Source organism: Dromiciops gliroides, chromosome 2 (genome assembly GCF_019393635.1).
Source record: "Dromiciops gliroides isolate mDroGli1 chromosome 2, mDroGli1.pri, whole genome shotgun sequence".
Classification (NCBI taxonomy): Eukaryota; Metazoa; Chordata; class Mammalia; order Microbiotheria; family Microbiotheriidae; genus Dromiciops; species Dromiciops gliroides.
Window position 1 is genome coordinate 644,622,702 of NC_057862.1, and position 25,836 is coordinate 644,648,537.

General features: G+C 41.6%; 1 long non-coding RNA gene across 1 annotated transcript in view; it reads right to left on the reverse strand.

The window, feature by feature from the left end:
* Positions 1–989: 989 nt before the first annotated feature.
* The window catches only part of LOC122743589, a 47,007-nt gene continuing 22,160 nt past the window's right edge, over positions 990–25,836 (reverse strand). The window contains exons 2-3 of the long non-coding RNA XR_006355000.1: positions 2,285–2,357; positions 990–1,536 (exon numbers count right to left, since the gene is read on the reverse strand). This is a non-coding gene — a long non-coding RNA (uncharacterized LOC122743589). The remainder of the gene's footprint in view (positions 1,537–2,284; positions 2,358–25,836) is intronic.

Here is a 25,836-nt window from a genome sequence, read left to right on the forward strand (position 1 = left end):
AGATGTCATAGAACAAAACTTCTTTCCCTCCTCTGAAAACTTTGGCCTCTTGACCCTGGGGATATCCATGTACCAAACAAATCCAGAGTCAGGGATTGTTTTTCCTTTCCAAACCACATTTAGACAAACACCCTTCAGTTCTGCATAACCACTACAATCTTCATGAGACCGCTATTGGCCAACAAGATGCTACTTACTGTTTGAGCTGAAATGGCTATTCTCATCTCCAAGAAAGCAGACTGTCTCCAGCTTTGGTGTTCAGGCCTATTGATATTGATACATTCACCCTTTCCACCAGAGGGTCCCCTGAGTCAAAGGTCTCTTAACAATATTGGCTGAGAATACTAACTCTTGAGTCTCAGAACTTTGGAAACTCTAGAGCATGAAGGGACCTTGGATATTATTAATCAAAGCCTTTAATTTTACAAACAAGGAGAGTAGTAACTTCTCAACATCACAGACCAAAAAGATCAGAACCTAGATTTGAGCCCATATCCTTGGAATTCACATCTAATTTTCCTGGCCAGACTTAAGCCCACTCTTTCCACTACATGATTCAACATCTCAATCTTTGAGGGATTCCTCATTCCATTAGGGGCCTTGTGCATTCTCCTACATGGGAGAAATCCATATATTCCTGGAATGTCCATTCTCCGGGTGAATCAACAATTTATTAAGTGTCTACTTAACGAATGAAGGGGGCAGCAAGGTGGTACAAGGGATAGAGTACTGGGCCTGGAATCAGGAAGACTCATCTTCATGAGTTCAAATCCTGCCTCAGATACTTACTAGTTATGTGACCCTGGGAATGTGACTTAACTCTGTTTGCCTCAATTTCCTCATCTGTAAAATAAGCTGGAGAAGGAAATGTCAGACCACTCTAGTATCTTTGCCAAAAAAGTCCTAGATGGGATCACAAAGAGTCAGACACAACTCAAATGACACAACAACAAATAAATGAATGAAAATATAATTTATTAAATGCCTACTGAGTTCAAAGCATGGGAACACATAAAAAAGCCAGAGAGCCCTTGCTTTCAAGGACCTCACATTCTAATAGGGAGAGACAACACACACAGGAGGGTTCTAAGGCAAAATTAGGGTGCAACAACAAAGCAGATAGAAATGCATCTTCTTTATCGTTGGTTCTCCATCAATATCCATTTCCAAAGTTGAACCATTAGAACTTGGGTGGTAACGACTTTATCATTCAGGTCTTCAGTAGCTACATCAGCTAAGAAAGAAGGGAGACTACAGCATCTGCCCACTAATGTCAGTTGGTAGGAGATGGTGATGGTACTGGTGGGGATGGGAATCCTCATCTCAAGAAAAGTCGATTCCCATAATGATGGCTGCCAAAGGCTAACTGGAAGTAGGGCCATTGGTCTAAGCATTGCTTTTCTTAGGGCTCTTGTGCTCAGGATCCTATGCCATTTCTCTCTAGGTTAGAAGGAGTCAGTAGTTGAAGAACTGGTGGGGTTTTCATATACCCAGCATGTGCCTCTTGTCTCTTCCTTAGGGTGTCCATGCTACACGCTAGAGATAATAGATACAAAGAATGAAACAATTCCTACTCATAAGAAGCTTACATTCTAAAGACCATTTGAAATATTTCTGAAGTGCTGGGTATCCCAGCATTCCTGAAAAAAAAAAGGCCATCAATCTAATATAATCCTAAATAGCTACATATACCCATGTGTAAGTTCTGGCAAAACTACATGTACTTGGGGAAGCTAGGTGGCACAGGGGATAAAGCACCGACCCTGAATTCAGGAGGACCTGAGTTCAAATCCAGACTCAGATACTTGACACTTACTAGCTGTGTGACCCTGAGGAAGTCACTTAACCCTCATTGCCCCGGGGTGGGGGGGGCACCCACATGCCCTTCTGTGTATGTGTGTGTCTGTTTGCATATATTTGTATTTGTGCATAAGTTCATATATGTAAGCATGCTCAGCTCCTTCATGATAATGTTGATGGCATATGGTCTAGGCAGATCTGGCTCAAGCTACATGCAATATTGAATCATCTCACGCCAGTGATTTTTAACTCCCAAACAGGTACTCAATCAAAATGTTTATCAATTAATCAAAAATCTACTAATATTTAATATGCATCCAAGTAGCTCCATCACCATCAGGACAATATGCCTTCCCTTAGGAAGGGAAGGGGGTGGGGTGGGAGTGGGGGAGCAAGAGTGAGACATCTCTAAAAGGGTCTCCTTCCTTTCCAGGCCAAGTGAAAGACTGTAAACACAAAGGTCAAAGCTCATTTTATTTCATACCTTTTTGTTCAGAAATGTTCTCTTGGAAAAAAAAAAAAACCTTGCTTCTGTCCAACTTTTACAAAATTAATTCCTGTAGAAGACAAAAAAAGAGATTAGGATACATTTTCAAATATTGAATTCAAATGCAGGATTAATGACTTTTATTTCTAAACCCAAGAGGTTGTCTGGAATTTAGGACATTTTTGGAGTAGTAGACACCAGACATAACCAGATGCGGTTGTATTTTGAACCAGCTCAGCACAAATTTAGCACCTTGAAAGAGAATATCCATGTCTCATAATGCAAACATTTCTTCTTTTTTTCCAGAAAATTTCTCCCCAAGACCATTACAGGAGCATCAAATTAAAGCAATGACTGAGAATCAGACAACGTGATATTTGACTGGGTAGAGCCAATAAAATTGAAATAAACTTTGAAATTCTCTCCCCCGCCCCATTCTCTGCCCCCTTGTCCATAAAAGTAATAAAAACGTCATCTTTAAAAACAATCAAAATGATTGACTAGGGGATGGAGGAATAGGGGAAGAAGATGGTGGAGGGAAAAACCCACTTGATCAGCATTTCTTCATGTTCTATGATCTATAGTTACCAAATGCTATAATAACAACACTTGTTGAGGTATTTTAAACTGATGAATTTTTTTTAAAGTACTGAAAATCTCAGAAAGCAATAACTGGGTAAAAAAGTGACTTGGATTCTTTAGAACAAAACCCATCTAATTCAGCCCTCTTATATTTATAGATGTGGAAAAACATTAGGTGGGGGCAGCTAAGTAGCACAGTAGATAAAGCACTGTCCCTGGATTCAGGAGGACCTGAGTTCAAATCCAGCCTCAGACACTTAACATTTACTAGCTGTGTGATCCTGGGCAAGTCACTTAACCCTCATTTCCTAGCAAAGAAAAAAAAAAAGACATTAGGTGATTTTTCTCAAGGTGATATGAATAAGAAGAGGTATGACTCAAATTGAGGACCTCTTCACTACTCTCTTCATTTTACCTTCCTGAGACAAAGTAGAACAAATCTAATTCTGCATCCATTTGACAGTTTTTCAAATCATTGAAATATAGTGACCGTGTCTTCTCTGAGTTGATTTTTTTTAACTTAAGAGTAAATCTTTACATTTATCCCTTATAAATTTCATATTTCTTCATGAAAGTCCTGCTCCAATGTCTCTTCACAGCATAAAATTAGCCCATTTAAAAAATATATTTTTATGCATTCCTAGTCTCAGTATAATTCAAAGGTTGCTAAAAATATTCTGATTATAACATGCCCAGACCAATGAATCAACCTTTTGAACAACCCTAAACTGTGTGAACAGGGCCACAGAATGTCAGAGACAGAAGGGACTTTAGAGTAGCCTATCCCATCCTCTATTTTACCACTGAGAAAACTGAGACTCAGAGTGTGGAAATGACTTGTTAAAGGTCACACCCTTAGTGGCAGAACCGCAAATAGTAGAAATCCCATTCGATGGTTAAATGGACCAAAATTTGGGGATTAACTACACCTTCGATTGGATATTGCTATTTTGAGTTTTTTTGGTTGTTTGGGGGATTTTGTTCATTTGATTATCTGATCATCCACCAGAGGTTCTTAACCTGAAGTCTAATAACTTTTTGGATAATTGTGTTTCAAATGAATCTGTTTCCTTTGTAATCCAATGCATTTTACTTTTATGCATTTAAAATGCTTTTCTGAGAAGGGGTCCATAAGCTTCAGCAGACTTGCCAAAGGGTTCTATGATAAACAGAAGAAGAAGAAGAAAAGGTTGAGAACTCCTGATTTAGATGCAGTCTGCAAAAGCAGGAACATACAACAATCCCATCTTTGATCTCTCCTGGGACCAAGCCCACATTGGTCATCCCTTCTTAATGTGGATCACAGCAGGAGAGTCTACAAGGTGGTCTGCTCAAACCTCCCCCTCCCCACCAGATGCTTTGGGGCTTTGACTTGGGATATTGAAGAGTTTCATTCTGTCCTTTAGAACTTATCTCTCCATCTGGAGCAATGGGAGTCTGCCTAATTATAAGAAGAATGGGGGTGGGGAGCCTTGTAGGCAGCAAGACATTCCTCAGCAGCCATAAACCTCCAGACCCACTGAAAAATTGTGAAGAAGGGGAAGCTGTTCTTTCCTCTCACCTAAAAAACACTCTTTTCCTTCCCAGTCATCACCTCTTCTATATCCCATCTAATCTGTGCCCCCACCTCTTCCCCTCTTGTGGTTGCTAACTAATCCCTGCTAAGGTCTCAACCAATAATAAAGGTGTTAGCTAACAATTAAGGTGTTAGCTGATAAAGGAATTAAGGCTCTCCCGCTTCTCTCCAGAGTAATTTAACATTTTAAAAGAGAACTCTGGTAGCCTAGAAAAGGCTTTAAGACCATCAAGAATGAAGCTATAATTCTTTATATCGAAAGAATGAGGATGTAAGTAATAGGAGATAAGTTTGTGGACAGAGGAATCCATCCAATCACATCATGTACTTCACCTGCTCATAGAACTTTCCCAGCCTACAAAACAAGGCCTTCAGACAGACAGAAGGAATGATTGATAGGCAGAATTCGGATCCCTACACATCACAGAATGTAAGAGACGACTGTAGAAACCCCTTTATTTAATAGTTAAGGAAAATAAGGACCAGCAGCAGAGACAAGTCTGTAACTCAGATCTATGTATCTATAGCTCAGAGCTATGACAACCCCATCTGCTTCATTGAGCACTCAAATATTGTCATTTTTTTGCGGGGCAATGAGGGTTAAATGACTTGCCCAGAGTCACACAGCTTGTAAGTGTCAAGTGTCTGAGGCTGGCTTTGAACTCAAGTCTTCCTGAATCCAGGGTGGTGCTTTATCCACTGTGCCACCTAGCTGCCCCAAATATTGTCAATTTTGAAAAATAAAAACTCCCATTTGCCTAACACTTTACAAAGTGTTTTCCTCAGAGTAACCCTGGGAAAAAGAGTGTACAAGTATTATTATCCAGATTTTTATAGGTGGGGATCAAAGATTAAATAGTTTTACCCATAGTTCAAAACTTCTCATGGTCAGCACCATCATTGACCCCTAGTTTGGGGCCCTTTCCTACACCATATCGTCAATTTTTCTTGAATGTAGAAAGTATTGTGTTTTTTTAATTAGTGCTCCAATCATGGCTTTGGAATTTTATCATCTAGATCACAGGGTCTTCATCTTTTATTTTTGTCATGGACCTCTTTGGCAATCTAGAGTAGCCCATGAACCCTTTCTCAGTATTGTGTTTTTAAAGAACATAAGAAAATGCCAAATTTCAGTTAGAGATTAGCAAAAATAAAAATACAATTTTTCCCCATATACATCCACAGACCCCTCGCTCCTAAAATCTAGCCATGAACCCTTTGAGGGTCAGTGGACTCCAAGTGAAGAACCTTTGATCGAGGTGGAAGACCCCTTAAAAAAACAGATCCTTTCCATGAATAAGCATCAGTATCTTCTAACATGTTGCTGTGCAACCTATACCTTCATTCCCTAAGTGACGAAGCCAGCCCAATATGTCTGAGCAATATATCCTTTGGATAGGCCCACCAATAAGAAGCCATTTCCTGTTCTAGAATCAGGATGGGAAATTCAAGCAATTCTTCCTATTGCAACCCAACCACGGCCTGGGCCTTGCCTTTGGTGGAGTGTGGGCAGCTTGCCCATCTGAATTACCCCCTTCCTTTCCCAGGAGACCTGTGAAAGTGAACAGCCTCTCTAGAACTGGGAAAATCTTGGCCTGGCTTCACTTTGTGAAAGATTCCCACCATCGGCTGATGGATGGTCTGCCAGTAACATGTAAAGGAGCCAATGCAGCTTTCCCGACAATACCTCCTGTAGCCAACAGCCCTCCCCTGGGGAAGCCTGCACTATGCCCAGGTGCTCTGTGCTCCTGGCTCCCTGTCAGAGGATCTGATGCGGACAATGACACTCTGTGCCACAGATGCTGAATCTGTCATGAACTGTTTCAAAAAAAGAGAGAGAGAACAGCTGTTGTGTTTTTTCCCCCCCGAAGTCCCTTTTATTACCCTAGCAAGGGCTAACCTGGAAATATCATTGGAACAGAATCAAGCTATAAAGCTTGACCAGGAGATACTAGGAAGGCAGGCCCTGCTGTGGTCATGTTGACTTAAGCATTGGGTCATTTTTTTAGATCAACCAGGGTGTCCCCTCCCTGGGCCCTACATATGGGACTGCAAGGGACTGGTGGAACAGAGGCCAGGAGGTGAGTGATCTCCCTGCTGACAGCTTTGTTGACCCTCTGCCCTGGCTATTTTTATAGAACCAGGTTATCTCTAGTGATGTAAACAGGCCCTTTCAAGCGTGATCGTGTCACTTCCATAGCCTGGAAGTCAGAGCCACTGCTCTGCAGAGCTATGGGCTACAGCATCAGCTGCTTCCAGTTTTCACGGGTTGATGTCACTTGAGCAGGTCTGTTGGATTAGACAGAGTAGGTGGCCATTCAAGGGAGAGGATTCCCAAGGCCCTGCCAAAAGGCTTACTCACTAACCTGCCATAAGCTCTGATATCCCCACAGCTTCTTCTCAAACACACCAGCATCTTTAGGGAAAGCATACGGTGTTACAGACATTGTTAATATAGGAGGTGGCAAAATAAAGTACCCCGTGTCACCTGAAACTATCAGATAGTTACTTTTTCAAGAACATTTGGGGGTGTTTAATGAATATATTATCTTAATTGGTTTCTAGGTAACTCTCTGACTTTGGTCTCTCTTTGTTTTGGAAACTTAATAGGATGCTACTGTGCTTTGTTTGTTAATATATCCATAAATAGCATTAATACATAATACTATAACACATATAACAATGTATAATATGTGTGTGTATTATATGTATGTATTTTTGTGCTCTGAAAATAGACACAAAAATAGCTAGATGATAGTTAGCTAGCTAACTAGACAGACACATAGATAGATATACACATATTATATGCATACATGGTAAATATATATGATGAATATACACACAGCAGACACGAGTTTCAATTTAATTTGTATCACTTGATTAAATACAGACAATCATCAAGATAGTAAATCACACCCTGGTTTATAGAGTTTGCCACTCTCCCAGGTATAAATGCTCACATTGAAAATTTAACAATTAGCTTTCAAGGGCCAATAACTTCTGCTCAAAGATTATTCTAGTGAAGCACACACTCTGGGAAGAAATAGCAAGTGGAAAGTCTTTGGGCTTGGACTGGTCCTCGGGTTAAATTCATAAAGGCTGATTAGTAAGAAGTAATAACAGCAATAATTATTATAGCATTTATATAGTGTGTTAATGTTTGCAAAGCATTTTATATATGTTATTTCATTTGATCCTCATAATAATCCTGGGAGGAAAATGCTATTATTTTCCCACTTTACAGTTGAGGAAACTGAGGCAGACAGAGGTTAAGTGACTTGCCCAGGGTCACTCAGCTAACAAGTGTCTGAGGTCAGATTCGAACTCATGCAGATGATTCTTTCTGATTCCAGGGCCAGCACTGTATCAATTACACTACCTAGAGGATGAATTGCAGTGTGAAGAGTTGAGCCAAGGTGACGTTAGAAAGCTATTACAATAATCCATCAGTATGGTGATGGGGTTTACAAGGGGGTGATGGCTGTGGGCTTGGAGGGAAGGGGACCCAAAGAAGAGATTTTATGAAAATAAGAACAAGACTTGAATGTGTGGGGTGAGTGTAAGTTGTCAAAGATGATACTGAGGGTGTGAGCCTGGGAGGATAGACAATAATAGAGAATTTGAGGATAAAGGCATGAACATGTCACAGTGGATGGTGAAGGAGCTTGTGTCAGGGTCAGGAAGGCCTGAGTTCAAGGCCTTTGACATTTATTGGTTATGTGACCATGGGCAAGTCACTTTAATTTCTGTTCTACAGTCAGTTAGCTAAGTTATAAATCTGCCTCAGGAAAGAGACTTTTGAGAAAGAGAGGAAGAAAGGAAGGATGGAATGATGGGAGGGAGGGAAAGAAAGAGAGAATAAGAGAGTAAACGAGAAAGAAAGGGAAGGAAGGAAGAATAAGTAGATACATTAATGAGTGGATGGGTGGGTGAATGAATATATAAATAAATGGTCAAATAAATAAGCAAGTGAATGAATGTACAAAGGAAAAAACAAATGCATAAATGGATAAATAAATGCAAAGATAAATTAATAAATGAATAGAAAGAAGGAAAGTAAATTAATAGCTGAATGAATAAATAGAATGAATGAATGAAGTCCAAATACTGACAGGAGAAAGTACAAGGCAAAATGGGGATGATTATAGAATAGCTAGCATTTATCAAGTACTTTAAGGTTTACACAACACTCTACATGTGTTATCTCATTTGATCTTCACATCCCTATGAGGTAGGTACTATTATCTCCATTTTACAGATGAGGAAACTGAGTCTGTGTTTAAATGACTTGCCCAGGATCAAACAGTTAGAAAGTATCTGAGATAGAATTTGAGCTCACATCTTCCTGGCTCCAAATCTAACTTGCTTCCCCCTGTGCCACCTAGCTAATTACAGCACATCAGAATAATTAATTCATTGTGGGATATAGTACTCTGTACCATGCTATCCTATAATGCCACAGGGCAGATCTGCATGTTGCTAGTGTTCATCCTGATAGCAGAGCCTAACGTCATAAGGCCTTAAATTTAGAATTAGAAGGAACTTTAGAAAGTGCATTTTACAGAGGTTAAAAGGCTCCCTCAGTCAGTCACACCACAGGTAGAATTCAAATGCAGATCTTTTTGACTCCAAGTCCAGTGCTCTCCTCATTGCCCCACACTGCCTCTCTTCCTATGCCCAGATCAGTCTGCTTTACATTCAGTAGGGTTTTAAGAAATGCTCATTCACCAAAAGTAGCAACAACTAACAATACTTGCAACTTTGTTAAAAGAAATGCAGGCCGGGAGTTAATCTTAACAAGGTCATACTGTTTTGTTGTCTAGTGTGTTTAAACTGAGTTTTATTCCTGTTTAATATTGGGTTTTTTAAATTAAAGTTTTATTCATAATTTTTAAAATGTTCACTAAAAGGAATTTGTACAGTTGGTAAGTGGTAGAGAAGGATCTCAAACTCCAGTCTGTTCATGTCAAATCTGATGCTCTGCCCACCACACTCTACTGCCTCTCTCCAATCTACCCTTGAAGCCAGGGTGGATTATAGAGATGGAAAGCTCCCAGAAATGTGTGCAATATTGTTCTTCGGTATCTTAATCAGCAGTTTAGCAAGGATGAGTTGTATCTACCTGAAAGACGATAAGCCGTTTGTATGTTCCACAGAGCACAATGCCTCCAATAGAAGGTCAATAGTCCTGGACTAGCAACAAAAACTTCCAGGAAAACATGCTCCAAGAATGGAAGGGAGGGGTTGTGGAGGGCACTCGGCTAGTTTAGCCAAAAGAAGAAAAGGCTTAATATGGCTTAATCACAGTCCATAAATATATGGAAAGTCCTCATGAGGACTTTGCTAGACTGTTACTTTTTTTCCTTTTTGCAAAAGGAAATTCACTTAAATTCCAAGAGAATTCAGTTAAACTTAAGGAAAGACTGTAAGGTGTTTTTTTTTTATTTCTTCCATTAGGAGAAAGCTAGATGGTGCAGTGGATAAAGCACGGGTCCTGGATCCAGGAAGACCTGAGTTCAAATCCAGCCTCAGACACTTGACACATCCTAGCTGTGTGACCCTTGGCAAGTCACTTAACCCTCATTGCCCCATAAAAACAAGCAAACAAACAAACAATTCTTCCATTAAAAGGAAAATTGTGGAAACTCTCGCTCAGGCTTTACAAATGGGCTCTAGGTCTTGGATGGTTTGGGGCTTGCCCCTCTCTGAAAATGGGGAGCTGGAACCTAGGATGGGTGTCCAAAATTAAATCCCCCTTTCCCATGCCTAGGCTCCATCATGCCTAGAATTTCCCATCAGTAGCTTAAGACATTGTTCCCACTAGGAGGGAGAGAACAAGATATAGCAGAATGAACATCAACTGGGTACCAGAAAGCCTGGGCATGAAGCCCTGGCTCAGCCACTAATTCCCTGTGTGATCTTAGCTAAGATCTTTCCCCTCTGGGTCTCAATTTCGACATTAACAAAATGAAAGAGTTGGGCTCTCTCTAAATTCTGAAATCTAGGTATTCCCTCCTGAAAGCTGCAGAGAAGCCCTTCTAGTCCCAGTGTTGCCAAGTCAATCAATAAGGTCTCTCTTTATATCTGGGATTATTTTCCACCAAATTTGAACTGTGGCCATTTGCAACCTTTCCCTTTGAAGCCTGGGGGGAAGCCCAAGTTCTTACTATGTCTCCACTGGGCAGCTCGTAACCTTTTATGTGTCATGGACCTCTTTGGCAGTATCAACGGAACCCTTCTTGGAGTAGTACGTTTTTTTAGGCAATGAGGGTTAAGTGACTTGCCCAGGGTCACACAGCTAGTAAGTATCAAGTGTCTGAGGCCAGATTTGAACTCAGGTGCTCCTGAATCCAGAGCCAGTGCTCTATCCACTGTGCCACCTAGCCCCCAAGTAGTATTTTTAAATGCATAAAATAAATAGGATAACAAAGAAAGCCAATTATATTAAAGTACAAATATATAAATATAGATGTATAGAGTTAATATAAATATTTACATATATACACATACATACACATACATATACAAGTTCACAGACCCCAAGTTAAGAACACTGGCCATAGGGGGAATGATAGGGCTTTCTTCAGGATTTATTCTGAAAAAGACAGCTCATTCATGCATTCCTCTAGGTATTTCCAAATAAACTCCCAACAAAATCCCAAGAGATGTAAAGCCTCAGGAGTTAAAAAACAATCTAATTAGTCAGCAACTAGCTACCAGGATAGAACAGAGAGCCCTGGTGTGATGTCCTGGGACCTTAAAAAGCCTACCATTTGTCTCTGCAGAGAAGCAACTGCTCCAAGCCCTTCGCTCCCATCCTGCTGACTTCACTAGGTCTTACCTAGGGCACATTTGCCCTCCCAACCTTTTAGAGAAAAAACAGAATGCCCAAGCAGCTTTCAATGGAATAAGGAACCAGCATGCTTCTTATCAACTGTACAATGCTCCCAAGATTCAGAAGGCAAATAGCCCAAGGAGGAATTGGTTCTCCAGAGCACAGACCCAACGTGATGCTTCCCATCAGTCAAGACAATGCTTCTAGTACTGAATTCAAGTACCCCCTCCACAAAGCACCTCACATTCCTACCATTCACACATACACACCCTCTTGGGCTGGAAATTGTTCCAATCTGTGTAAAGGTCAGGTCACCCTACATGCCACACTCACCAAGATTCATTTAGCCCATTAAACAGCCTTGGAAATCCTCAGAACTCTAGGACAAGAAAGTACCTTCATAAGAGAATGCATTAAGGATGAATTTGCCCCAAGTTAACATGGTAGATTAGCAATAAGAGTGGGCCCCACACCTCTCTCCTAAATCCCAACCAAGTGTTTCTCTAGCACCATGCTACTTCTCACAGTGGGTCTAATCTCCACCTAGTTTCCAGTTATTCCCATCAATGCATCTTCCACTCTGTTTCTTCATTTGCCACACAAGACCAATGTTTTCTATCCTGAATGCATCTCCCCTACTGAGAAATCTAACGAAGCAGGGAGGAAGCTATCACTCTTCTCTAAGGCATACTGTGATGATAATGGTGGTGGTGACAATTTCCATTTAAATAACACTCTATTGATAAAAACACTTACATGCTCTCACTTGACTCTCTTAATAGCCCTGTGAGATAGGTAAAGCATTATGAGAATCTACCTCTCTGAGGAAATCCCCTCTCAGTGCTGTTACCTCATCTATAAAACTGGGGTGACAATACTTATATAACCTGCCCAATAGGGTTGTTGGAAAGACTGGGGCTCATAGACTTAGAGGTAGAAGTATCGTATATGGAGAGCATAGATACAGAGGAACCAATTCGGAAGCCATCTGCTCCAACCCTTTCATTTGATAGATGAAGAAACTGAAGACTAGGTAGATTGGGTGAGGTGCCTAAGGTACTAAGCATCAGAGGTGAGATTTGAACCTAGTGCCTCTGACTCTGGATGCCAATGCTCTTTCCATTGTGCAATAGGGATCATAGAGATAATATTATCCAAACCTCTTATCTTACCCAAAAGGAACCTGGGAACTGACTTGCTCAAGGTCATCTCATAGGTAATAAGCACCAAGAGCCAGAGTTCAATATAAACACCAAATGCCTTGCTCCTACCCATTACATCACACTGCCTCTCCAACAAGAAACTGTATGGAAGACATTTTGCAAACCTAAGAGCCCTGTTTACATGTGAACTATTATTCCTATAATCTTTGTTTTACAAATAGAGAAACTGAGGCTCAGAAAAGTCAAGCAACTTGACCAAAGTCATACAGCCAAAAACAGGCAAAGCAGAAGTGAAACTCAAATCTGCTAACTTCCAGCCAGATGATCTTTACCTTTGCCCTATCACCTCAATACAAACGAGTTCCTAACCGAACCTTTAAGAATTTTTCCCTTTAAAAATACAGCCCTTCATATACTATTGGACACTACCAATTTCTAAAAACAACAACAACAAAATAGGTGTTTAATTGGTTCCTTGAGAGAAGTCCTAAATCCAAGGAATTTCACTCTCCAGGACTTACTCAGTCTACCTTTTCCTTTCCCATTTACAAGGGCTCAACAGGGAAGTCATCCAAATTCCAGAGCTTTTAAATAATCAGATAAAAATGGCCCGGGTGAGTTCAGAGTGTTGGGTCCACGGCCTACAATGCATCCTATTTCCACGAAGCTGACACTTTGGGCTGATAAGACTGCTCTCACCTCTCCTGGCTGCAAGGGTTAATCCCGGGGTCTCTCTGGGGTTCAGTTAATTTACAGCCTGAGACCTTTATCATGTCACACTGACATTGAGGGCTCACATTTCCCACTTAATTACTTGTTCAGCAATCACAGCCCCAAAGAGATAGCTGTGTTTCTGTGTTTAGGTGATGCAGCTGTGAATTGTTTATTTACTTTTCCCTCAGGCAGAGAATGGCGGTAATTTAAAGGTTCAGATCTCTGCTACCCTGACTAGCGCTGGCCGGCCTTAAACACTTCCATATTGCACTGATGGAATTTCTTACCAAGCTGCCTCCATTCCTTCCTTGGGTTCCCTGAGTTCACTGAGCAGGTGTTATTGGTTATGGCTTTTGGTGGCTGTAGCATCTTTATGCAGTTCATAGACTGTAGACTCAGCAATGGGAGAAACCTTAGGACAGAGAGTGATAGAGCTAGAAACATAGAATGTTAGAACTGGAAGAGACCTTAGAACATAGAATGTCAGAGCTGGAAAAGCCCTTGGCATATAGGATATCTGAGCTGAAAGGGATCTTAGACATGATCATCTCCAATCTTGCATTTTACAGAAACCTCTGGCCTTGAGAAATGAAATTACTTACTCAAGGTCACATAGCAAATTAGTAATGACCATAAGTAGGAATTGGGTCTCTTAACTTTCCAGTGCTCTGGTTTCCAGATTATTAGACTTCTAGCTACCTTTATAATCATAATGAAGAGCTATGCAATTCATTTATAAACATAAAAAAGGAAGGAGGAAAGAAAGAAGGAAGGAAGGAACGAGGTAGGGAAGGATGGAAGGAAAGAAGGAAGGAAACAGGGAGTGAAGAAGGGAGGGAAGAAGGGAAGGAAGTGGAAGGAAGGAAGAGGGGAGGGAGGAAAAGAGAAAGAGAAAGAAGGGAGGAAGAAAGGAAGGAAGGAAGGAAGCAAGGAAGGAAGAGGGAAGGAGGGAGGGAAAGAGGGAGGAAAGAAGGAAAAGAAGGAAGGGAGGAGGGAAAAAGAGAGAGGAAGAGAGAAAGAGAAAGAAGGGAGAAAGGAAGGAAGGACGGAAGGAAGGAAGGAAGGAAGGAAGGAAGGAAGGAAGGAAGGAAGGAAGGAAGGAAGGAAGGAAGGAAGGAAGGAAGGAAGGAAAGAAGGAAGAAAAGAGGGAGCAGGAAAGAAAGAAAGAAAGAGAAAGAAGGGAGGGAGGAAGAAAGAGAGAAAGAAATAAGACGAAGGAAGGAAGGAAGGAAGGAAGGAAGGAAGGAAGGAAGGAAGGAAGGAAGGAAGGAAGGAAGGAAGGAAGGAAGGAAGGAAGGAAGGAGGGAAGGAGGGAGGGAGGGATGGAAGGAAGATTGCAACAGATGCTATTAACTGAGTTCCAGAAGCAAGTCTCAAACTCTTGCCTGTTTGGCACTGGATTTTTTTTTTTTTTTAATTTAGGGCTTCCACAGTTCAAAACAGCAGGTCCCAGCAATTCTCAGGCCAAATGGTGTAATTACCACTTCAATTGTCAAATGGTGACCAGATGGCCTTACCTTTCGCACCACACAGTTAATAAGCCCTTAGGTGTGACCTTTCCATATTGTCATCCACCTGCATAGGACAGAAGATCTGTGAAATCCTAACCAGTAATCAGGGCTGATAATGAGCCTGGGAGGCAGGCCAGCCTTGAACTTCATGCACTCAGATGTGCCTGGTGCCCAATGAATCACACCGTGCCCACTGGCAAATGGTGGGGTCAGAGCACAAAGGGAGGGGGCCTGGAGCTGATCAGACAAACCCCCAGGCATTTCTTTCTTCAAGGCGTCAGGCCACAAAAGGAGCTCTCCCGCTGGGGGTAGGAGGAGCAAAGAAAGATTTCACGACCCCCTCCCGACTAGTGTCTTTCCTAGTCTGTGTTCTGGTGGAAAGGCTAATCTGTACAGCAGATTACATGCTTCACCTGGGCATCGGGGCAAGGGAGAAGGGTCGATCTTACACATTCTCCGGGTTTGAAATAAAAAAACGGACTACCTCCACTCTCCACTGTGGGCCTCAGCACACCTATCAGCTTATGGAAAGAAACCAATTAGGTTCCCAGGAAAGAATAAACCAATAAAAAGCTCATTCACTCCTGGTTTTAGGACTCAGTTGATTAGATAGTGCAGAGTACAAAAGACATGCTAACATTTGGGTCTACAAGAGAATTAGGAGGCAATATGGTGTAGCTGATTTCAATCAGGAAGACCTGGGTTTAATCTCACCTCAGGCACTTACTAGCTGGGTGACCTTGAATCAGTCATTGAAATTTTCTGAGCCTCAGTTTCTTTATCTGATAGATGATAGATAGGTAGGTAGGTAGATAGATAGATTTATTATATCTTTTAATAAAAATATAGATTTAGTAATAATATAGATATAGGTTTATTAATAATAACACATAGATTTATTAATTTGAATTTATTATATCTTTTGTTTTTGTTAGTTCATTTCAGTTGTGTCCTACTCTTCCCCATTGGGGGTTTTCTTGGCAAAGATACTGCAGTGGTTTGGCATTTCCTTTTCTAGCTTGTTTTACTGATGAGGAAACTGAGGCAAACAGGGCTAAGTGACTTGCCTAAAGTCATACAGCTAGTGAGGCAAGATTTGAACTCAGGATGATGAGTCTTCTTAACTCTAAGCCTGGTGCTCTATGCACGTAGCACTCCCATCTTTATCTCAAATAATACAGCTTCAGTTTCTCTATCTCAGTAATGGCACCTAGTCAGTTAGGCAGATCAATGGATAAAGCACTGGGCCTGGAATTCAAAACAATCCTCAGAAGCATACTAGTTGTGTGGCCCTGGGCAAGTCACTTCACCTTTTTCTGCCTCAGTATCCTTAACTGTAAAATGGGGGAAATGATAGCATCTACCTCCTAAGGTTGTGAGAATAAAACGAGATAACATTTGTAAAATTCTTAGCAGTGTCTGATATATAGTAGGCAGAATACTCATCTCCTTCCTTTCTTCCTTCTTTCCTTCCTTCCTTCTTTCCTTCTTTCCTTCCTTCCTTCCTTCCTTCTTTCCTTCCTCCTTTCCTACCTCACAAAGTTATTGTGAAGATCAAATGATGTAAGTCAGTGAGGCACTTTACAAACTTTAACATGTTATCAATGGTAAAAAAAAAAAATGGGTTCAAGTTTTTGCTTTGCTACTAACTAATCTGATTTGGACCCAGAATGTTTGGGTTTAAATTCCACCCTTTGACCCTGAGCAAGGTATTTCACTTGTCTAAGCTTCCCCTTGCTCCTCTAGAAGCTGGAGACAATTGTACTTGTTCAGTCTCATCTCAAAAGCATAGTTTTAGGAAATCCCTTTCATTGTCAAGTGCAAGGTGTTATAAAAGCACAGTACCTGACACATAGCAGGTGCTTAATAATGCTTCTTGTCTGATTGTTTGATTGATTATACATCTGTAGCACCACTGAATCAGCCCTGCATTTGCAGTCAGAAGGCCTAAGTAGTGATGATAACTAGCATTTCTATAGCATTGTAAGGTTTACAAAGCACTTTACAAATATTATCTCATTTTGTCCTGACTACAATCCTGGAAGTTAGCAGCTATTACCCCCCTTTTACAGATAAAGAAACTGAAGCTGAGAGACTTTAACTTTTCCAGGGTCACATTACTAGTGTCTAAGGGTTGTATATGAAGGCTCAGATCTCCCTGATTCCAGGTTTAGCGTTCTATCCACTTCAGTGCCTCGTTACCTAGTTCCAGTCTCTGCCTCACTCCTTTTTACTCATACTTTATTTAAACTCTCTGGATGACACCTTTTTTGTCTATAAGAAGGAGATAATAATGTCTATACTTCATACCCATTAAGTATGACTTGAAGTCTATTGGCCCCAAATACTGACCCAAAGATGGGTCTTTGTTTCAGGGAGAAGCTCAAGTTTGTTATAAGCACTGCATAATTTCCTAAAAGCAATATAACCCCTTCTTTTCCTCCTATTCAATTCTGGATTCACGTCTTTGACCTTCTGTAGTCACTGTCCAAAATATATGTACTCATAGGCCAGTTCTGTGGGCTACCCATTCATTGGTTGAGTCTAAGCAGTGGACAGTCTTCACCTATTTGGTTTTTCTTGCTTGGGTCATTAGTGTTTCAATTATGTATAGAGAAATCAATAGATAGATACATAGATTCATAGAAAGATATATATGTATATGTATATATGTGTGTATGTATATGTGTGAATGTGCATGTGTATACACATATATGGGGTGGAATACTATACCCTGCAAAGAATTCGTTTTCAGGCCACATGGGGGACACAAGATAGACAAATGTTTGACATGGATAGGCTGAGGGTTTTCTTGACAAAGATACTGGAATGGTTTGCCATTTTCTTCTCCATTTTATAATTAAAAATAAAAAAACTGAGGCAAACAGGGTTAAGTGACTTGCCCAGGGTCACACAGCTAGTAAGTGTCTGGGGCCAGATTTGAACTTATGAAGATGAGTCTTCCTTATTCTAGGCCGGGCCCTTTATGCACTATGGTGCCACCTAGCTGCCTATAAAGCCCTATGTAAATGACAGCTATTTTTATTTAATATATTGCAGAACCTCCACACTAGTCCTCCTATGGGGCCTCATTATACCATCAGGGCATCTCCGGCACCTCGAAGGCCATGCAGGCTAAGCACAAGTTCTACAAGAGCTCCCAAGCTAGAAAGACCTCAGCCCTGGGCCTGTGTGTCTGTTATGTAAGAGTGAGCCCATGACTGACTAGAATCACATCACATCAGCTCTAGTTGACCACTGACAAAAGTCATGGAGTGAGTGTATTCTGTGTGGGTTGAAGGAGAAGCTGTACCCACAAGGATGAAATCACAGGTCCTACAAGTACTGAATTAGGGTTATTCTATCTAGAAGGGTGAAACTAAGCAAGGCCATTGGCTTAACATGACACAGAAGATGAGCCCACCAAACTCTGTTGGAATAATAGTCTGGGAGTGTGCAGCAGCAGGAGGAAGGAAGGGAGGAAGGGAAGAAGGGAGGAAGGGAGGGAGGGAGGAAGGAAGAAAGAAAGGAAGGAAGGAAGGAAGGAAGGAAGGAAGGAAGGAAGGAAGGAAGGAAGGAAGGAAGGAAGGAAGGAAGGAAGGAAGGGAGGGAGGGAGGGGAGGATGGAAGAAGGAAGGGGAGAAAAGAGGAAAGGAAGGGAAAGAGGGAGAGGGAGGAGGGGAGTAAAAAGAAAGGAAAGGAGGGAAGGAAGGAGGAAGGAAGGAGGGAGGGAAAGAAGGAAGGGAAGAAAAGAGGGAAGGAGGGAGAGAGGGAGGAGTGGAGAAAAAAGAAAGCAAAGGAGGGGAGAAGGAAGGGAAGAAAGAAAGGAAGAAGGGAGAGAGAAAAGGAAAGAAGGAGGGAGAGAAGGAAAAAATATTATGACTAGCCTAGGAAGGAGGGTTGATGGGAAGAAAAAGATGAGGACTAGAGAAAGGGATAGGCTAACACCTTTCTAACAACACTCCCTCCACCCACACCCACACCCAAACCCAAACATACCACAGATACTGCTTGCTGGAAACCCAGTTGAATTTTTATTTATTTATTTTTCCCCCAAGGAAAGCACACCATGCCACCATTTGGTTAGCCGACCATGTTTTATTGCATCCTAAGTCCTCAGCCATAGCAAACACCACAAAGATTTTCCTCTACAGTGTCCATTAAAAAGTTGCCAACCACTCATTAAAAGTTCCAAAGGCTAGTAGGGAGTCTATTCAGTGCCTGGTGTGGAGATGTTGTTATATGACTTCCTTGTTGGAGTTTCCCTTGTGAATCTTCATGTCCCTTATCAGTGACTGGAGGGGAAAGCAGGCAGGTAGGCTTGGTTTTGGAGACCTTCTTTCCCAGTGACACAGGATAAAAATGATCCTTTCAGTGTCTTCTTGGCCCCCATGTGCTCATGGTGTTCTATCTAGGATGGTTGGATACATTCCTTCCATGCTTTCCAGTTCACACTTCTTAGCACTTTCCAGTTTACCAACCTCACAAGAACCCTATGAGCTAAACTGTGCAAATATTATTGTCCCCATCTTACAGATGTGAAAACTGAACCCAAAGAAAGGAAGAGAATTACCCGAGATTACATAGCAAGTAAATACCGGAGCAAGTCTCTATCCCAACCCTAACACTAAAACCATGCTGCCTTCCCTTCTGAGTATTAATGGGATAACCTGGAGAAAGTCCTTACAAATTCTCAGAACAAAAGAGATGCCTGCAAATCCTATTATAAGTATTCTTGACACCTATAGAGTTTTCGAAGTGAAAGAAACCTTTGTCTAACACCCTCAACTGAAAAGTGCAGAAACTAGGTCCCAGACAGGTAGGAAATGAAGTGATTTATCATACTGTGAGTTCCTGGTCTCCTGAGTATGTCTCCTGATTCATTTTAGGCAATGTACTCCCCCTCTAGAAATGCTATTATTAATTATTGTACTGTATTGCACTGTATTAAGGAAGTCCTAGGTTTCAAACCTTTCTTTACTTCAGTTTTCATTATCTGTAAAAATCAGACATCTTAGACTAGAATGTTTCTTAGGGAATACCCATCTCTGATATTCTGGGTACTGAGATCAATCAGTCAGTCAAGCATTCACTAAATGCCTACTATGTGCCGAGCAGTGTGCTAAACACTACTGAGACAGGCAGGTCAAAACAGCCCTGGACCTCACCGGATGGAAGAGAAAACATACCAGTGAATACAGGTAAACAAGATATAGACAGGATGAAATGGAGAGAAAGCAACCCAGGGGAGACACTAGCTTTGACCTTTTATGGAAAGAATTCTTAACTGGAGCCCAGTGTCTATGGAGAAACTTTGGAGTCATCTGTGACCTTGGATAAGAAAAAAAAAATCTTTATTTTCACTGGCCTCTAGCTGAAATTTAACATTTTCTTTGATTAAGAATTTAAAAAAAATAATTCCAAGAAAGGGTCTCTCCATAGGCTTCTCCAGATTGCCAAGGGGGCTCATGACTCAGCTCCAAATTCACTTGTAACTCTGATATTCTGCACTCTAAAATCCCTTCCAGCCAAGACACTCCCCTCCACTGAATGCTGAATCAGGCCCTCCAGTCCAGAGATACTAAGGATAGAGCAGTAAAAGTCCTCCCAACACTGATTTCTAGACAACAAATAAAAAACAGAGGATGGGAGAGAATTGCCGGAAACATTCCCCACACGGCAGGAATTCACCCGTGTCATTTCCTACTTTCACCTTGGCTGTTCAGTGCTCGGGGATCTCCCTTTGGACCCACATCCCAACTCGTAAAGGCCAGGGACGTGCTGAGATGCCAACAGGGGGGGACGAGGAAGGGGTGGGGGAGGAGAATAGCTGCTATGTGTTTATTGGGCGCCAGAAGAAAATACCGTAGTCAGATACTGTGTGATTGCTTTGCCTTTTGCCCAAACTTGCTAGCTCATCATCTATGAGGCTTTGAAACCTTTTGGACACGGTTTACAGGACACATCCTGTTCTGGCGAGATAAGGAAGAATCCCTAGTTTCTCACCACCGAGCAACCCTTTAGGGAAACGAGCTGGCAGCAAGCTCATAGGAATGTGTGAGCAAGAAGCCAAGAGCTGAAACAGGCTGCCAGGAGAGGAGTCGGAGGTAGGACCCACTTGGGCTCCATCTGCTCCCCAGTGAACCTTGACACACTACAGGACTCAGTTCTTCCTTCAGAGGGTGGGAGAGGGCGGGGAACTGGGAGGCAGAATATCACTCACCTGTGACCCTTTGGAGGGCTTGCCAAAGCAAACATTTAAGCCAGAGCTTCTTCTTAGCCCAGGGTCCCTGAATTTGTGGGGTGTTTTTTTTTAAACAAATGTATTTGATGAGTATATTTCAATAGAATTGCTTTCCTTTGTAAAGTTGTGTATTTTATTTTATACATCTAAAAACGTGATTCTCAGAAGGGAACCACAAGCTTCACTAATCTGCCAAAGGGGTCCATAACCCAAAAGAGATTAAGAATGCCTTATTTCTTTGGACCTGGCTGGTCTTTAAGACCAGGAGGAGGCATTGGATTGAACACTGTGTCTAGTCTGACCTGATTATTATAGTATAAAATGTGCTGAACTTGGAGTCAGAAGAGAATTCTGTTCAGATTCTTCCTCTATCATTTGCCACTTATGTATATAACCCTGAGCGAGTAACTACACCATCCTGAGACTCAGTTTCCTCACATGCAAAATATGGCTATTAATACTCTCCCTATGAGTTTAACCCTCAGAGAAGCTGTGAGAAAGTTTGATTCAATTCATCTCAAGAAGAGTTATTTTGGAGCAAAGTATTTTGTAAAATGTATGGAACACCTGGAAAAGAAAATTCTTCTTTATTTTGGAAGCTTTGATTTAGAGTGGTAAGGGGCTTTAAAGAGCATTTGGTCCAGCCCTCATTAAAATATAAGCTCCTTGAAGCCAGGGGCTATCTTCTTGATTTGTTTGTTTGTTTATTTAGAATTTTATTTTTCCAAATTACATGTAAAACCAAATTTTGACATCAATTTTTAAAAAACTTTATGTTCCAACTTCTCTTCCTCCCTCCGCACCCACCCCAAGAACTCAAGCAATTCAATCTAAGTTATATATGAATAGTCATGAAAAACATCTCCACATTAGCCAGTATCTTGTTAATTTGTATTTAGCACAGTTCCTGATACATAGAGCTTAATAAATGCTCTATCAATTTATCTATCCATCTGTCTATCCATCCACCTACTTATCCAACCATCTACCTATCATCCATCTATCTATCCATTCATCTACCTATTCATCCCTCTATCAGCTATCTTTTTCTTTCTTTTTACCATTACAGGAAACTGAGCATCAGAGATGTCACGCAGGAAAAATGGAAGGCAGAGTTAGAATTCAAACTCAACTACTCTAATTCAAAAGGCCAAACTTAACATATTCTTTAAAAATTCATTAGAGTTAACATTTACTGAGGACCAATTAGAGGCCATGCCTGTAGGGAGATAGGGACCTGACCTGTGATTAACTTGAGAGAGAACTCCTATCAGCTCCTTTTCTACAAGTTATAGTCTTAGGGGAAAATTGTAAGTTGATGAGGTCCCACAGGCCAAAGATGGGCCAAAGATGGGATTTGAAGCCATGCCTTCCTGACTTTGAGGACACTTCTCTATCTACTACATGATGCTACCTCTCTGAAAGAAAAATAGAAAGATTAATAAATTCTTTAAAAGCTTAGATTCTGGGGCAGCTAGGTGGCACAGTGGATAGAGCACTGGCCCTGGAGTCAGGAGGACTTGAGTTCAAATCTGACCTCAGACACTTGACACTAGCTGTGTGACCCTGGGCAAGTCACTTAACCCCAATTGCCTCACCAAAAAAAAAAAAACCCCAACTTAGATTCTAATAGGGTATGTATACAGACAAGTATATGTATGCATAAAATGTATAACATGTACAAAAGGGAACAAAAAGTTTTTATGTGAGTTCTAAAAGGGAGGAAGAGGGGAAATCAACTCTTGTTAAGGGAATTAAGGAAAACCAGGGCTTGAACGGTACCATGATGGATGGCTAAGATTTCAGTTGGCAGAGCAAAGGGAGAAGTGATGTCAGACACTGGGAATAGTGTAAGGACAGAGAAAAGGAAAAAGAAAAGGGGGAAAGGGAAAAGTGGGCATACTGTATTTGACTCTGAAGGTGATATGGAACCACTAGAGTTTATTGAACAAGGGTGCGTGATGTGGTAGAACTTCTGCTTTAGGAAAATCCCTGGATTGGAGCAGCGAGAGATTTGTGGCAGGAAGTCACCAGCAGGGTATTGCTATGGTCCAGGCATGAAGAGATGGGGCCTGTACCGGGGTGGTGGGAGATTCAAAGGAGAGAAAGGGTGTGTTTGAGAGATGTTACAAAGGTAGAATTCATAGACTCTGGCAACAGACTGGACAAGTGAGGGTGAGAGAGTGAGAAATTGAGGATGGCTGGCCGTTAGGTAGCACGGCGAATAAGCATGCTGGGCCTGGAGTCAAGACAGGCAGTTCAAATATAGCCTGAGACGCTTAGTATCTGTGTGACCCTGGGCATGTCACTCACCCTATTTGCCTTCATTTCCTCCATTGTAAAACATGGATAATAGTAGTGTCTACCTCCCAAGTTTGCTGTAAGGATCAAATAAGGTATTTGTAAAAAAACTTAAAAGTACTTAACACAGCCTGACACATTCCCCTTGGTGCCCTTGCCAGTAATACGGAAGTTTGGAAGGGATAAAGGTGAGTTCGGTTTTGATCATGTTAAAATGTCTACTGGACATGCAGTTTGAGATATTTAAAAAGCAACTGGAGATGTGAGACTGCAGGTCATTTAGAGGTTAGGAAAGGATAGGATAGGTAGATATGAGGATCATCATCAGAGATAATTGAGTCCATGGTTGCTAATGGTTACCAAGTGAATTTGTATAGGGAAAGAAGTGGGAGAATCCTTTGACAGACCTATAGGAAGATGTGACTTGGATGAGAATTTGGAACAAACTAAGGAGTGATCCGTTAGGTAGAAGAACCAGGAAAACGGGGTCCCAAAAACATAGAGAAGAGAGTATCAAGGAGAAGATGGTGATGGAGGTATGAGAGTCGAAAACCAGCTAGAGCAGGCTCCTTGACATCAGCAGGAAGACCAACCAAGTCAAGTACAGGAAGGGTCATCACCAGAGGGCTGGGTCCAGGGAGTGTCCACGTGGTGACATCACTGGTTTTCCACCATATAAAGAACTACATCAAAAGAGAGGGATGGGGCAGCTAAGCGGTGCAGTGGATAAAGCGCTGGCCCTGGATTCAGGAGGACCTGAGTTCAAATCCAACCTCAGACACTTGACACTTACTAGCTGTGCGACCCTGGGCAAGTCACTTAACCCTCATTGCCCCGCAAAAAAAAAAAAAAGAGAGAGAAAGGGATGAAATTACCTGGATAAATCCCTCAATGAACCACTCCAATTTGCTAGTGTAGACATCATACAAAGCTCCCTCTCTGGCATACATAATCCTTCAGAGTAGCTCACATAGTCAAACAATAATGAACCATAATTATTGCATTTATTTTTTGGTTCAGATCTAAGATTTCATTGGCATAAGGAACTCTCAGGAAGAAAATACCTGCTACAAAGTCAGATTAACAACTCTTCAGCAATTACAGTCTTAAAGAAGCATAGTCTTAGCACAGTCCCAGGGACATAGTAAGTACTTCATTGACTGACACCGATTGACTGACTGACTAGTGTTGCCCAGGAGAGCTTGTTACCTGTTTAGCATCCTGATCTCATAGGGTGTTTCAGAGGCAGAGTTTGAACAAGATCTCGCTGACTGGGGTGCATCTCCAAACACTGTGCCAGCCAACTATTAAATCACAAAAAGTAAAATGTAAAGCCCACAGTGAGCGACATTAACCTTTTCTTTGTTGTCCTCTCCTATCAAGGGCCCAAACAGGACAGTAGAAGAGGATCTTAACCCAGTGGCTGATAACATCTTGAAGTAGAGTGGCCAATTTGGGGAGACAATCATAGAAGAAAGTGAAACTTGCCAAATTCCAGAGACTTGTAGGAGTAGGGAGGCGGGGGAGAGGCAGGAAGGGAGAGGGAAAAGGACAGGGAGAGAAGGGGAAGAAAGAGGATAGAGAGACAGGGAGGGAGAGGTGGAGGATGGGGGATAAAGGAAGGAAGGAGGGGAGAGAAAGAGAGGGAGGGGGAAAAGAGATTAGGAAGAAAGAGGGGGAAAGAGGGAGGACTAGAGAGAAAAGAGAGGACGGGGAGGGTTGGGAAGAGAGAGAGAGACAGAGGCAGAAAGAGACAGAGAGAGAGGGAGAAGGAAGAGAGAAAGAGAGAGACACACACACAGAGACGGAGACAGAGAGAAAGAGACAGAGAGACAAAGACAGGGATAAAGAAAGAAAGGAGACAGAGAAAGACAGAGACAGAGAGACAGTGAGAGGAACCAGAGACAGAGAGAGAGACAGAGAGAGAGGGAGGAAAGAAAGATAAAGAGACAGACAGAGACAGACAGATGCAGAGACAGACAGAGACAAAGGAGACAGAGAGACAGAGAGACAGAGGAGACAAAAACAGGGAGAGAGAAAGAAAGAGAGAGAAGATAGAGGAGACAGAGAAAGGCAGAGACAGAGAGACAGAGAGGAACCAGAGAGAGGAGAGAGGAAACAGAGAGAGAGAGAGAGAGAGAGAGAGAGAGAGAGAGAAACTATTTTAAGCATCTTGAGAGAAATCATTTCATGAATACTAGAAAGCTTTTCTCCCAAAGGAAAAACACAGATTTTCATTCATTAGTCTTCCCAGGCTGAGGTTTCTAAATGATGGATTATGGGAATATAGAAGAAATGCTTATTTTTGTTTGTTTTTTCCTTTTTGTTTCAGTTCATATCAACCACAAGCAAACTTAAAAAGATTTTTTGTTTCATTTTTAAGAAGAAAAGGACAACTGCTCCAAATTGGGGAGGGGGGTGTATGACCTTGGGCAAGTCATTTCTATAATCCTCAGTAAAATTTACACAATTTAGAGTTAAAAAAGGATCTTTTCAGAGAGCTGCTGACCCAACTCTCTTATTGAATAGATGAGAAACCTGTAGATTAAATGCCTTACCTGAGGTCACTGTGGTGGCAAAAAAAAAAAAAAAATAGGATTGGGAATGGAAAAAGGAAGAGAGG